The sequence below is a fragment of the Sander lucioperca genome, chromosome 15 (genome assembly GCF_008315115.2).
Source record: "Sander lucioperca isolate FBNREF2018 chromosome 15, SLUC_FBN_1.2, whole genome shotgun sequence".
Classification (NCBI taxonomy): Eukaryota; Metazoa; Chordata; class Actinopteri; order Perciformes; family Percidae; genus Sander; species Sander lucioperca.
In genome coordinates, this window is record NC_050187.1 from 22,849,241 (window position 1) to 22,864,072 (window position 14,832).

The window sequence follows — 14,832 nt, forward strand, 5'->3', positions numbered from 1 at the left end:
GAGAGACAGCAATGCTAATGTTTGACTAGCCGGAATCACTGTTTGCTTAGTGGAGAATGCCTGGTATCTGACAGAGGGGACAACTCTCTTATTAGTAATCAAATAGGGCTGAGCAGTTGTTGCTGCCACTCCACTCCAGCGGCTTCTCATGCATCAGGAAGTAGGAGCTGGCTGCCCTGGGAGCCTGGATGGATTACCAGAGCTACTGCTGTCTGAACTCAAATTCACACAGACACACGTAGATACACACACACACACAGACTAGGACACAAACACAACACCAACACACGAGCGTGACCATCCTCATACCCATGCATGCAGCTTGTATGTTGTTTATATTTTTATGCTTGACGCTCACAGTGCATACGAGAAAAATTACGGAGGTTTTTTTGCTGTATCTGGGACCAAGCAGAGCGCTTAATTTATTAGTCAAGTGCATTTGTAAGTGAAGGGACGTACATTAACATATAACTTGAGACGTCTACTTTGCTTAATTTCCGCTGCTTTCATGTTTGCTTTGTGTCGCTCTGCTGCCTTTTACTGCTTAGAGTTTCGCACACCATTGTTCTTCAATCTGCAGGACAAAACATGTAACATAAGTACAATAAGCAAAATGAATGCATGGTGAATTAAAGTCAAGAAAGAGGGGTGGGAAAAAAAGAACAGGGAAAAAAGAAGCGGATAGATATTGTAAGCTCAACTGGCTCAGGGAGGGCTCGGATTTTCATTGTGACGAGTCTGAATAGGAGTAGAGTATCCCTTTCCTTGCACAATGAGCGGCTCTGTTGAAACACAAAAGCATATGTTCCTCATTAGACCCTCCCATTGTCTCCATGTCGTAACTATGAGCCCGTCAGTTCACCCCAACAGACCCACACAGGTTCCCAGTGACTGAGGGAGAGGGGTGCTTGTGAAAGGTTGCAGGGTTTAGTAAGAGTTACGGACATGGCCAGAGCACACTGTAGGCTTGCTACGCAAGACTATTTACCACAATTACTTGACTTTTCCCGCTGTGCATATGGGTAAGCTTTTAGTTAAAGCTTCCATGTTTTACAGCCATTTCTGTTACATCTGTCATTTTCTCATGCACATCATTACAGGCACCTGTGTTGCGGTCGCTGCTGGCAGAAACTGATTATTTCCAATTGAGTAGAACATAGTTGAGTGACATAAACCTAGAGTAGAGGTTTGATTGTTGAATCAGGCATGTCTCATCTGTCTACGATTACAGTATTAAAACCAGCTAGCACTGCCACATTTCCTAGAGAAACAGTAGCATGGCCGAACCTTAAGAAACAGATTTGGAGTGAATCATTGATGGCGTTCATTCGCTGTAACATTTTCCCAGATGGTAAGAGGGGAAAGCACACACAGCTAGCTGGCATCTAGCAAGACATTAACTGGCGTTCCCATGGATCTGGCATATCCAACGGAGTTTGGGAAACTTATCATTCCAAATGTGTCCTATTTTCCTGCGGTCAAGCCAGACATCTGTTTACCCTATTTTCTCTCAGAGTTTTGATACAGATTTTCACTCAGATTTTTGAAGAGGAAGGATTCTCTTAAAAAAAAGGTTGGTTAGATATAGGCCCAACAGCTGTCACAAAGTTTCAGCGCTGCTTGGTCTTTAAATATTTCAGCACTTACATTTGATGCCCTTGCATTATTCATACTTCTTTTTGGATGAAGAAAGGTCCTATTTTTGTTGCATTTGAGTGGGTTTATATGTGTCATATCAAACATCGTTTGGGAAAGTCAGTACATATTCAGTCCTACAAAAAAAGTCTATTGTGTTTCAATAGTGCGCGTGTACTTTTTCAAGAAAAAAAACAAAACATTTCAAAGTCAGTTGGTGCTTACATTAAATACAAAAAACAGTACATTTATTTTGTGACTAATTGAAGCACTTTTGCTATGACTGCATCGCTTTGCAGTTCAGTATAATCATCTCTCCCCTTTATAAATCCAGCAGTGCTACAGATGTCACATTTATAAGTTAATGGTGCCTTAAAGTAAGTGGGGGTGTAGGTTTATGCAGTCGGTAATTTGAGTCTTTAGAATTATAGTGATGAGGTACCCAATATCTGATTAGATGGTTTTCCCATTTACAGTGCATGTAGTGTATAGCCAAACATAACTCAATTTGCGATGACTCTCCTGGTCTGGTATCTGTCTTCACTCTCTTGCATATTGACTTTGTCTTCTCTTGTGTGAAAGATTAGATACATTGTTCAGGCTTACACATGGATTTTGTAATAAGACAGCACATGTTGTTGAAAGAGGATAGAAAATGACTCATTCTGCGTGTCAGGGTTCAAAGGTCACATTTTACTCTGAGAACCCAGAGCAATTTATGCAAGTAGAATCGAGACCAAAAGAGAGAGAATGCGTTATCAATGTGTATTCTACCCATATATGAATTTTAAATTGAATGTATGTTGATACAGTTTAACATCTTGTGTCAATTTACGCTGCCATTCACAAACGGACTCTGGACCAGATCTTAACATGTCAGCTCCATTTATTCCAGCGGCTACGGCACTCCCTTTCACTTCCTGTCACAAAGGTCAAAGAGCACTGACCTTTGGAGTGCAGCCCAGCCACTGAATTATTCATGACATTGACTTGTTTTTTCCCTTATTTCTCCCCCTTGTCTTTTTTTTTTGGTCAGCACACATGGTTGTGCTGTGGGAGGCTTTTATTCATTTAGCTCATTTATAAAGGCCTCACCGCACCTGTTCGTGTGTTAATGCGATTAAATTTTGGCCTAATGTAAATTTTGCTTAGCTTTCTGTTATGTCCCTCATTAGTGAGCCTGTATTTTCTAAATGACTTTGCCTTATCGTTTATTTGTGGAACACCTACGAGGTCATTTCCCAGAGTGCACTTGACTTGTTGTCAAGTTGTTTACCAGAAACAAAAGACCCGCAGCCTTAGAACGTCTCACATGTGGTTCCCTCGGCCTTCTAAGAAACAAATCGGAAAATTTGTGTGCTCCCATCTGGTTTTTGCAAAACCGTGATTACCTCCAAAAGCTGAACAAATGCCAGTATTTATAAGGTCAGCCCTTTATGTGGAAATGTGATGTAAATGAGAATCAGCGAAAGGGGACATTAAACAAAATTAAATTCATTGTCTCCTTTAATGTCATTTACATTTTTGGCTAAGCCCTGGACTGTCAAAGAGGATTTCTAAAACCATTTTAATTGCACATCAGCATTGGAAAAGAGGGTGTGTTTTCCCTGAGTGGCGGTCTTGATAACCTGCAAAGAGAAGTCTGTTTATGAAGTACCTAAATGACATGTTTTCACTGCATCTGTAGAGAGGCAATTAAGATGGCACTCGGTAGGTAGTGTTAATCTAGCATTGTGCTCCCACCATCCATAATGAAAATGATGCAGTGGATGGGGTCACTTTTGTTGTGATAGAGTTGATTGCTGCAGGTGTTCGTTCTGGATTTTTTACATTATACCACGGAGCCATGGGACCTGCACTGCAATGTTTTTTTAGGCTTCCACAGCAAGTCATTTAAAGCTGTTAACTTGTATAGGAAATGCTCACTATGTTTACACACACACACACACACACACACACACACACACACACACACACACACACACACACACACACACACATGCAAACACCTGCACACCTTGGCTTAACAATATATCCATCTCAGCATTTAATTTATGGTTGTGTTTGGTGTAATTCATGTGACAGATGTGAATTTTTGACGCCCATTGAGAAATTGGAGAATAAACTGCTCACCCCAGTCAACGTGATGTTTGAGTCAAGCCTGTCTCCTCCCGAGCCAGAGTAGGAAGAGCAGGAAGTGTTGAGAGCGAAAGCTGTACTTGGCAGCTTTCCTTTGGCTTGCACTTGCTGAAAAATGAAACCCAGACCCTCTCTGCAGCCCCAGAGCCAGAACCTCCTTCCCAGTGCTCCAACATCTACGATTGGGTAATACTGTTCACTAAGCAAAACATTACCTCAAATTATTCTCGACCTGTTTTCTATTCCCTCCTCCCTCATGTCGGTTTTATCGCAGTTTGTAAATGTCAAGACACGTACAAAGACGCACAGTATAAATGATATTTTCCAAATTATGCTCACATGTTTGGGTTCACATGAGTGGCGGCTGAACGTAACGTGGTGCCTGACGTTCCCAAGGGAGACCCACCTCACTAGGGTAGGATTCCCAAGTGGCATCAGCTAATGGCAAGACTTGACAACAGCAGAGAAGCCGGGGGTGTTGTGTTTTACTAGCGCTGAGCTGGGGTGATGACTTTAACATGTGTGCAGAGAAAGACTGAGATGTTTGTGTGGTGTGTGTTAGGTGTGTGTGTGTGTGTGTGTGTGTGTGTGTGTGTGCGTGTGTTATGTGTGTGTCCCTGCGCGTGCACACGCTTGCATGCACGTGTGTGTGTGCTGTGCTAAAGAGAGAGGTGTGCAGTACGAAAGAGTGGCGCGGGCCAACAGAGCGACGGATTCGGCTCCAGCTTGACGGCAGTGAAAGACGAAACATGGTTCCACATGTGTTGAGAAAGAGCAGTCCATCTGTCCATGGAGACAACCCCTCCCCCCCTTTACCACCCCCTTCTCTTTCCTTCTCCTCTTCTCCTTCTCTTGCTCTCCTCTCCCCCCACTCTTTACTCCCCTGGTTCACTGCTGACAGAAACAAGGCCAGAGCTGGGGTGATGGGATGAATGCTGGGCCAAGAGCAACACTGGACGTTGCATATATTTACAGTACACACACACACACACACACACACACACACACACACACACACACACACACACACACACACACACGGTGAAGAGAAATCCGAAAAGGTTATAAAAGATAGAAAGAAGTATTTGGTGGATATGTTGTTAAAGTTTACTATCTTCCGTTGCATTGACTGTCTCGGTTTAGCGCTGCGTTAATGTGATTTAAATCTGGGTGTGGAGCAATGGAAGTGATTTATTTTGATATTATGAAAGAAAACATCATCAAAATCTATTAAGATTTATTCACTGCTGCCTGACACACTGCTGCAATAAGCCACCATGGTGAAAATCTTACATTATTGAAATTAAATCTGAAGTAAAAAAAAAAAAAAAACATGCCACTCTTTCTCAAATATTTAGCAGCTCTCCTTTATAATTAAACTTTGTAGCTGTTTTGAAGACGTTTGGTTTCCTAAAGCATTAATGACACAAGAGCTCTGTCAAACAGCTCCTGATTCTGTGACTCACTTTTAGGTCACTCAGACCAGTGTTTTTTTTTAGCTATTTTTTCTTTTGAAAAAGAGTCTCCTTTCTTTCTCTTGGCATGTTCTCACTCCCATTCAATCCTTATTAGGTTTCCCCTAATTGTCAAACAAACTGTTGGGTCAACCTCAGTCGTATCTGGCCGTAAAACAGCACATTAGGCCCTGGTGAGGGATATATGTGGTATTTCATCGGAGACGGAGTAATGCTGGGGTTTTATGGTTAAGTACCAGTTCACGCCCACGCCATTTGTTTCGCATTAGAGTGGAGGTTTTGTAAATCAGATCAATATGTTCGCTGAGATGTGATTCCTTGTCGGGATCTCCCGAGTCGTTCTTTCCTCAAGTATTTTTCTTAGGGGACTGGTTGTCGATGCACACTCCTCTGCTCCCCCTCCCCTTCCATCCTTTCCCTTTTCCCTACCTCTGTCAGTCCCTCCCTCCATCTCCACCTCAATCTATTTCCATTTTCTGAATGTAGCAATTTGTAGTGTGACACAGGCAAGATTAGGATGGGAAGCAGTCTGAAGATTTCATCGGACATGGTCCTGCTCCCGCTGGTGTGAGGTCACAGGACAAAGATGGGGGAATTCAGGGATAGGGTCATCAGTTACCTCGGGGAAACGAGCTGGTCCGCTGGCTGCTCTGTTGGCCCCAGGGGTGCCTGGGATGTATCGGAGGAGAAGCCCCGGAGAAAGAGCCCTGAACCAGTGTCATTTATTAAAAGTGACAAGTTATTTCTAACTATAGCTCTGTTTTTATTGTTTTACAATGCTGTCATTTGGAACAGGGCCCCTCTCTTCAGGAATCACAAACAAGTGATGAATGAACGAGGTGACCTGCTTTTTAAACACACATGCTCGATGCACTTTGGCCACACATGTGTGCTGTTAAATTATATTATGTATTTTGTTGCGGTGCTTAAATTAAACAAATGTGCAGGTTTAATAAAGATTGACTCTATGATAAGTGCAATGAAAATATTTCACCATTCACCAGTTTTCTCCAGGACATTTGTTCAGTAAATTAATAACAGCTTACAGTATGAATCTCAAACTGACCTCTGCGTAATCAGTACCAGAAGTTCCACAGAACATGACCACACTGTGGTGTGTGTGTGTGTTTGTGTGTGTGTGTGTGTGTGTGTGTGTGTGCACATATAGCTTTAGCGTCTATTTTAGTGTTTGACTTGAGTTTCTTTATTAAAAAAATACAACATTCATGCTAATAATGGAGTATGTATTCAATGTTTGACCAGCGCTCCTCATTTAGGGTCACTAAGGTACTCAGCTACCCCTCTTTTTTTTTTACTGCCTGCCCCAACTGCGTTAATGATATATGACAGAAATTTCCTTGAGCTGGTTCAGTGGCAAGAAAGGTCCTGGCTAGTCTATATCAATCCATCTGACTTATGTTCCCATGTCTTGAATTACCGCTTGATGGAAACCTGCTGCGGGCTTCTCTTGCCAATTGAAATCAGATCTCCTCCACAGCCTGGTGTGATATTGATCCATATTCAGCACCCAGGCAGCCGATCGATCAGTATTGATTTACAATAAAAAACACTCCTCTGCTTGTTCAGCACTGCGATCGATACTTTAAAGCAAAGAGGGGAAAATATTTAAAAAGAAGAAACACGGGATATTGCTTTTTCCATGCGGTGACCAGCTGAAATATATAAAAATGTGAGGAGATGTTTTATTTTCATTAGTGGAGTTTGAGTTTAAGTGACCAAACCTTGACCAGACCGGCAACCAGCAACCATGTCTACAGTGAACAATGAGCCTCTCCCGCCATGTGAGCCAAACCAATAAAAATGGTTTAACGGGATGACACTTCTATAAGGACTCATTTATTGAAGGAGGTGTGTCTGTTTCTGAATTAGTGGCACATCTGCACTGCAATGGGGAGTGCTAAAACTGTCATATCAAATCTATCTGAAAATTGAAACAGAATGCTAAAAGTGGTGGATCAAGCCTGAACACTTTAGCTTGATTTCGGCGTGTTAACAGGATGACATGATTTCCTGTGGTTTTGATATTAATTTGTCTCATTCTCCACCCCGCCCGCAAATGCACACACACATGCCGGGCCTCTACCTCCCACACGGCCATCATTAGGGCCCAGTACAATTTTGAACACATTGGAACAGACTAAGGCAACCCACTCAGCTCCAGTCCAGATCCACTTTTCTCCCTGTCACATCTTAGTCCTAATCTCTCGGACTTCCTCCCCTCTGCCAAATAACCGTTCCCATCCAGCAGGTCCCAGCATTGGCTCGGGCTGCCAACATCTGAAAGTTATTATCCCCAATCTCTGACATCCAGGAGTTTACAGTTATATAATGATGGGGAAAACCACATGTCCCCAGAGGCAGAGAACATTTTTGAGATGCCTCCCCATCTGTTTTGGGGGAGCTGCCCATTTTGGGCCAAACTCAGAATGGCAGGCAGATTTTTTTTTGTAATTTTTTATTTTCTACCACTGGAACAGGCCAGTCTGGGAATCATTATATGGGGTGATAAAGCAAATCCAATTGGGTCAGGTTCCCCTCCACACAGTGCTGGTGGCACCAGCTCTCCCTGCCTCACTGCTTGTCCCTGACTGTGTAAGTGGTGGTTGTTTGTTTGTCCTAGAGAGGCTAGGCTGTGGGACTAATGCAAGCCCGGGGGCCAGCCAGGTCGGAGGCGACGGTAAACCCGAGCTGCCTGGTGCAGCAGTGCTCCCTCGCTGCTGGCTCGGCCTTGTTTGGACTGCAGCTCCGGTTTGCTTTCTTAGAGGGAAGCTGAGCCTCCGTAATCATTGAGCCTTTCGCTCGGGTGGGGAGCACAGCAGAGACCAGAGGGAGTGATGACATAGGTCCGCAGAGGCCTGGCCCGGTCCACCCCTGCTGCTCTTAGCATATTTATTTTCTCTTCTCATTGTATGGTTTAAGTCACACCATATTATGTTCGGACCTTATGCACGTGCATAGGCACTCAGATGTGATGAGGTGCATGGCGTAAAGCTGTAGGCTTTGTTTTTACTAATAACGCCGGGGATTAGTGACTTGCTGACCTCAGTGTAATCTTTATTAGTCTGTTAACCATATACTCTAGTTATGAAGCAGCCCTAACTGATGTGAGAGCAGTGACACAGAAGTGCAGTTGAACACAACACAAAAATGGGGAAACTAACCAAATTACATGCATTATTAAATCAATATATAACAGATTATGTTATGTGTAGATTAATCTATGTTTCTGCTAAAGTGTTTCCAAAATCTTACAGATTTAGATATTTACGACCTCCATCTTGCCCCCTGGACACTCCTCAAAAATGTTTTATTCAACATCACCACTCTGTTCTGTTTTGTTACGTTATTGAAATGGGTTGTCAATTCGAATAGAGTCAACCTGGTGGGCCAATCTCATTGTAGCCAGTGGAGAGTGAAAGCCATCTCTGCAGCATAACCTCACCAGAACACACACAGAGATTGGACGAGGGGGGCAGTGAGAGCGAGAGTGCCTTCTCCAGATGGAGATCCCAGATATGGGGGAAAATGTCCGGGCCATTTTCCAGGGTTTCCATAATGGGAATCTACCCCTTGCTTGCTTATTAAGTTGTGCACACAAGGAGGAGTGAGGAGAGAGATGGAAAGGAGAGGAGATAAGGGCAGGCGAGGCGAGAGATGGACAACCTGCACGCCATCACCTCTCTGTTGTAAGTGTCAAGCAGACCCTGTCGGAGAAATCACAGGTCATGTGGATAGATGATTGTCAAAGCACCACATTGATATAAGGGCTTTCTTTTTTTCTTTGAGCCGCGGAGGTGCATGATAAGATTTGTTTTTGTTTTCTGTTAGAGAGGGAAAAAGTATGACGTTCAGGTCATGAAGGTGGACTCGCGGGTCAAAGGGTCACAGCCTTTTTGGTACCTGAGCAACCTCACATGGCTAAGCCATTTCTCTGGCTCCTTGAAATGATTGTGGGGTGCGGAGGGGAGGGAGTATGTTGAAGGGGTGGGCAGGAGAGTGATCTATCAGCGACAGCGGCAGACATGCAGACAGAATGGCAGCTACTGCAGCTAAACAGAGTGAGACAGATAGGCAGAAGTCTCTCATACGTAACACCAGGAGCTTTAAGACGACAGCACTGAGTGTTATGGATGCTTGACATTGACCTCTTATACAGACATGGAGTATTTATCAAGGTTGTAGGACAATAGTGTATTTGTTTGTAAATTATTTAGTTCACTGGGTGAGATGCTACTTTCCTCACATAACAATTGCCACTTTTGTAAGATAAAAACAATCAGTTTTTTATTCTCCCTTTTGTGCGTCTTGTTAGATGTTTTTGACAAGACTTAGAATTTAGGTGATCATATTTTGAAGACTGTCAGTTCTATCAATTTGAATCTACTTTAAAAAGAGAAGAGGAAAAAAGCTCTGAAGCTTACATTTCTCTCGAAGAGGAATATTTGTGTACAGATAGGCCTGTCATTCTGTGAAACAACATTCATGATTCTTTTATTGGTGCTCAGCCATCACCCCCTCTCTTCCTCTGTGGAAAAAAGGGCTAGTCTACAAAGTGGCTTTTTGCCGTTTGAGAGAAGTAAACTTCATCAGGTCGACGGCGAGGTGTGCTTCACATGTCACTCAGTCGAGCTCCCTCCTAATGAAATGCTGCATACAGATTTCTGCCTGCGGGCTCAGGGGGATAAGACCGTGGTAACAGAATGAAACAAACCCCTTCCCATTCCCTTCACTCACACACAAACACACGCACATGCAAAAACATACACAGACAGATACACATTCATACAGCTGTATACACACACACACACACACACACACACACACACACACTTGCTGGAGAGCATCCATGTGAGGAGATCCAAATCTGCAATTTATTCAAATATTGATATTTCTACTTGTCAGGAGAAAGGTGCCTTGAAATTTCCTCTGAGTACTGCTGTCAAAAAAATAGCAGGAAATATGTCAGATAATTCATAAATGGAGTTCAGCGCTGCAAAGTCAGTTGGGAACAGCAAAAAATATATATGCTTGTCAATGAAGAATAGGAGCAATATTACAGAGCCAGCTGCTTATTCTTCCATCATGTCAAGCAAACAGCTTTTGCAGGCCCATAAGTGTATGTTTCAGTCTCTGTGTATTTGTGTATATGCATGTATATTTGTATATGTCCCTGTGTATGTACATGTGTATGTATATTTATTCATGTGAATGTGTGTTTGTGCTTTGGCTATGTTGTGACTCCTACTTAGATGTGTTTGTTATCTTTTTCCATCAAGACACCCCATTTCCCATCTTGAAGCAGCCAATGGGAACGTGTTCTTTTTTTTTTTTTTGCAGAGGTCCGTAACCGGACGCTGGCCTCCATGTGGTTTGAATTAGGGCCCCCGAAACTGTGAAGGACGCCTCGAATGACGTTAGGCACTTGCAGACCAAATTCCATTCTGCTGAATGGTGGAGAAAAGCGCTCTCCGGAATCCTCCGAGATTTTTTGGCTCAGGCCCGCCAGCGATTAAAACAGGGCGGAAACCAATAACTCAATGAATCATGGGGCAACGTCCCATGAAATCTCTCACTGCTCTGTCACACCCTCATGCAAAGCCAAATCAACTCAAACTCTGCTGATTAGTCTTTTTTCCAAAGTAAAAAAAAAAAGATATCGGACAAAAGTCTTGTTCTTTCTCCTGTTTATTGAACAGAACTTTCAACACTTGGAGCAGAAAAGGCACTCTCTCTCCTGTCTTCTTCCCCAGTTAGTTACCTCCATTTTGACAAAGTGTGGGCTTCCTGATGATGCATCACTTGACCATGTTGTGCCAAGGCAAGACAGAATAGGACTCCACATATCTTCTGCGGTCATGTGATGCCATAGTTCATAGCCGTTGATGAGATGCAGTTTGGCACAGCTTGGGACCCATCTGGGAGATGCAGATACGCAGACAGGAGAAGTATTTTACAGCAATGCATCTGCACGCTTGAAGAGCTATTTAGCATATGCTGCTATATGAGAGAATTTGCTTTGCTGTTGCCAGCTGCAGATTAGTCTTCATTTCTCCAAAATCCGACTGAACAGCTGATCCATAGTCGTAGACGGCTAGCATTGACCGAAATAATGTTTTATGTTAATGTGGCAAGTTATTTCACATTTTAGATTTACTTCTGCATTACGTTGAATTATTCTCTTAAAATAACACAGGAAAAACCAAGTCTATTTCCAGTTTTTCTTGTATCAACAATAACAATGTCAAGCAGTGCAGTAATGCTGCTGCCAGCACTGGCCAGTTTGTTTCTGTTAGCTCTTGCAGAAGTCAAAGCCCATGCTGCTGCTCTAACTCAAGTGGCTGATATGTTAGGCCATCTAGGGCATGGCAGGCGGTTGACAGTCCATGCAGCCTGTCTACCCACAGGACATCTCCACATAGTGTGTCCACAGTGGGGCCAGTGCTGTCATCTGGGCCCACTATGGACCACTGCTCTGCTGACAGTGAGAGGGTAAACGTTTACCACCTCAATCCCCCATTAACTCGGTGAAGGCGCTTCGATCCTCTGTGAAAATAACGATATTGATTGGAGCTTGGCTCTACAAACGAAATGGTTGCAACTAAAAAAGGGATGGGCCCTTGCATTAGAATATGGGATTTTCGAGGATAAAAGAGTGTTTGGATCTTGTTATATTTTTCCTCTCCTCCATCTCCCTCTAGCTTTCCCCCACCTCCTTGTCTCCTCTTTTTCTGCATTTTTATGTATGCGCATGTAGTGTGAGAGCCCGCGTGTCTCCTAAGATTACCCTCCGCTATCCCCGCAATCAAACAACAAATGACAACATCATTGCTCAGGCCTTTCAAAATACGACACAAAAAGTGTGTTGTAGCGACATTAACTTGCAACAACCCCCTAATAGACCCTTGTGGGTTTTGTATCACTCCCCTCTCTCTCCTCTCTTCTCCCTGCTAGGCTGTCACACATATCCACCCCCCTCACAGTGCGAGCCTCCGAGCCTCGGTGGAGATCAGGAGCTCCCTGTCGGAGGTGCTTTGTCACGTAGCCCAGGGAGCGTGGAACTCACCCAGAGCTGTTGAACAAACACAAGCACAGGGGCTGTCAATAGCAGCTCCGCAAACTAATTGCCTGTCAAATGAACCACCCTTGTTAAGCTGCCCTCACACACACACACACACACACACACACACATACACACACACACACACTAGTGCGTGCACTGTGACATTAATACGCTCACACACACATGTACACACACCCACACACAGAGCCGATTTGATTCAAAGAGTAGTGATACCTTGTTAGAAGAAAAGACACACGAGTGCCACTTCTCTGTTTGCCACCTTGTTTCTGCAATCGTTACCGGCGTGTGTAGTGCAGTCACCGTGAGATTGCCATTTTGTTATTATTAAAGGGAGCATAGTATAGTATAGCTGATGTAATCCAAACACATCCCACACACCCTACAGTATATCAGCTGGCGTAATATTTCAGTTTTTAAAACCACTCATTAGATGGTAGCAGAGCTCCATACGCCAAATATTATTGTTTTTGTGTTTGTTTTGCTTTTTTTTTTCTGTAGTCATTAGGCGGTAGCAGTGGAGTGCCCAGCGCCTTGTCTGGGTGCCTGTAACAGTGCTGTCGAATTGACACAGCTGGGGAGAGCAGCTTGAGGCTGCACGCTCAGGAATACACAGGGGTGTTCAAAGCCCCTCTCTGAATCCTGATCAGAGCGCTGCCCCGGCCAACTGATGGCCTATTAAATATACATGCGCAGAGGTCAGAGCTGGAGGTCCCGGCTTCCTCCCAGCCATGTGCACTTAAGCGGAAGGGCTGGGCAACAATAAAACCTCCTCTCGCTCCAACGAGCTCTCCCCTGACACCCTCACCTCCAGTGTGTACGTCAAGTACAGTGCTCACCTAGCGCTATATTACAACTGCCTTTGTGAAAAGGCCAAATGATGCATTTTTTACATCGTTATTATATATTTATATTCAATAACACCAAGGACAACTCTTGCGTCTGTCTGTCTCCCGTTTTCTTTTCTATTGTCACTGATAAATAATCTTGCTTGATACAAGCGTACACAGAGTTTGAAGTGAGTCCACATCCCTTGCCTTTGTAGTTCACCAGAAATTGAGACAAGGAGGTAGAGGGAAGAGCCCCATAATGGCCAGCCATGATTAACATATTCAGAGTGACACTCTCTCTGTGTTCGTTCGTTAAGCCCGGTCTGTCTGACTAATGAAGTGGAGCGGCAGTTTATCAATTAACCCAGCACTGAGCCATTTGTGCTGGGGATAACACTCACGCTGGGTGTCACAGTGATCCAGTTTGGTGCCCTTTAACCTCTGCGAGTGTCCAACAAGGCAGGACTGTGTGACAATGACAGCAAGACACACAAGTCCACAACTGGAGATCCACTAAACAGGATTTGTGCTTGCTGCTGGCCGGCGAAATGCAGAGCAAAGGGTATGGATTGATTGGGTAATAGGATCATGAAAAAAGATCTCTACAAACTAACATTGGGGGTTTTCAGCATTCTCAGACTTCGCATAGATCATAGCAAACAACTTAGTGCTGTCTCTATTAAAACAAGCCCTCCCCTGCCATTATCTTTCCCCCCACTGCTCCTTCCTCCATTTCACATTGTTTGTGTTCATTAAGACATGGGCGACCTGCCTTATCCACACATCAGACCTAGCTCTCAAGAGTAATTGCGATGGTCTCGCAGAGGATAATGTGGTTTAAACTCAGTATAGCCTGTCTATTAGGAGAGACATGATGGCAACCACAAATAATAAAGAACTATTTATTCCTCTCTCTGTGACGCTAACTAGGTAACATATCAAGCCAGCACCGCTAAGGGTCTCTCTTACTGTCAGATATGGCACCCTTCATCCATTCCCAATGGCCCTTGCCTCGACATCTCTGCTCTTCATTTTCTACATGAGCTTGGTCATAAATGCACACACACCTCATATATATTTAATAGTTAATATTTATCCTCGCTAGGGAAGTGCACTTTACATGTGGTAACATACGATTACCTGCAATTCTTATAGCAAAGAAACAAAATCGATATGGATATATAATTCATGACGGAGGGGCTATCAGTTTTTATGGCTCTCTATCCAGGCTCATTAAAGTTTTATCGTAATTGACTGCAAGCAAGAGTTTTTAAGGCATGTTTCTCCCTCACTTTCTACCTTTAATAATTAAGTAAAGTTTAATTGGTTGTATTCTGAAGCACCTCGTGGATGATAGGAGTCTCCCAAATTCAGAACCATGAATTATAGAGCGATATGTTATGCATTAACCTGTCAGTTTGTTCATTTGTTAAGGCAAAAAAGTATGGTCCCACCCCCTGCCCCTCCAAATCACATCCAGAAATCGAATAACTGGCCGGGGCCTTCAAAAAATTCCTTTTTATGTCTTTCATTGCTGTGTTAATGTAGTGACATGACGCTGTCACTCAGAATGCTCCCATCAACCGCCAGCCCCAAATCGACTCCGCTGATTGGTGGTCAACTTGTTCTCTTGAAGGGAGATTGACAGACGGAA

The 14,832-nt window shown here is 43.7% G+C and overlaps 1 protein-coding gene across 6 annotated transcripts in view; it reads left to right on the forward strand.

The window, feature by feature from the left end:
* The window catches only part of LOC116055392 (transcription factor COE3), a 67,412-nt gene that overhangs the window by 6,270 nt on the left and 46,310 nt on the right, over positions 1-14,832 (forward strand). The gene's annotated exons all lie outside the window — the stretch shown is intronic.